This window comes from Silene latifolia, unplaced genomic scaffold (assembly GCF_048544455.1).
Source record: "Silene latifolia isolate original U9 population unplaced genomic scaffold, ASM4854445v1 scaffold_112, whole genome shotgun sequence".
In the NCBI taxonomy this organism is placed as follows: Eukaryota; Viridiplantae; Streptophyta; class Magnoliopsida; order Caryophyllales; family Caryophyllaceae; genus Silene; species Silene latifolia.
The window spans coordinates 1,356,289-1,356,890 of record NW_027413126.1 but is presented as its reverse complement, the minus strand read 5'-3'; the positions used below and the strand labels follow the sequence as shown (position 1 = coordinate 1,356,890).

At 43.4% G+C, this 602-nt stretch overlaps 1 non-coding gene across 1 annotated transcript; it reads left to right on the top strand.

Moving 5' to 3' along the window:
- The first annotated feature begins 208 nt into the window (after nucleotides 1–208).
- LOC141637472 (small nucleolar RNA R71) lies at nucleotides 209–315 on the top strand. The gene has a single exon (XR_012541799.1). It is a non-coding gene; the product is annotated as a small nucleolar RNA R71 (small nucleolar RNA).
- The last annotated feature ends 287 nt before the right edge of the window (nucleotides 316–602 follow it).

Below are 602 nucleotides of genomic sequence, written 5' to 3'. Positions count from 1 at the left end.
AGTAACGGAGTCCACTTCATGCTTTCCTCCTCTAGTAGCCTTGCGAGGTCTACTATATTGCGAGTTATAGACCGCCATTTCCTCAATCTTGTTCCATGTTTGATTGTCATCAACTTCGGTGAACATTCCATTTGATCCCATGTTGAGAATGTTCCTTGAATCCTCATATAGACCATTCCAAAATTGTTGTACCAAAAACCATTCGCTAAGTCCATGGTGAGGACATGAGCGACAAATTCCCTTGAACCGCTCCCAAGCTTCATACAAAGATTCTTCATCCCTTTGCTTAAAACCCGTAATTTGAGCTCTTAGCATGTTAGTCTTTTCCGGTGGGTAGAATTTTTTGTAGAAGGCTAGAGCCAACTTCTTCCAAGAATCTATTCCGAGGGTGGCCTTATCAAGGCCCTTCAACCATTGCTTCGCGGTGCCGATTAGAGAAAAAGGAAATAAGACCCATCTAATTTGGTCTTGAGTCACACCCGTTTGAGAGATTGCATCACAATAGTCGCAAAAGGTTTCCATATGAGAATGAGGGTCTTCACTAGGCATCCCCCCAACTTGGCTCCTTTCAACTAATTGGATGAAGGCGGACTTGGCAATAA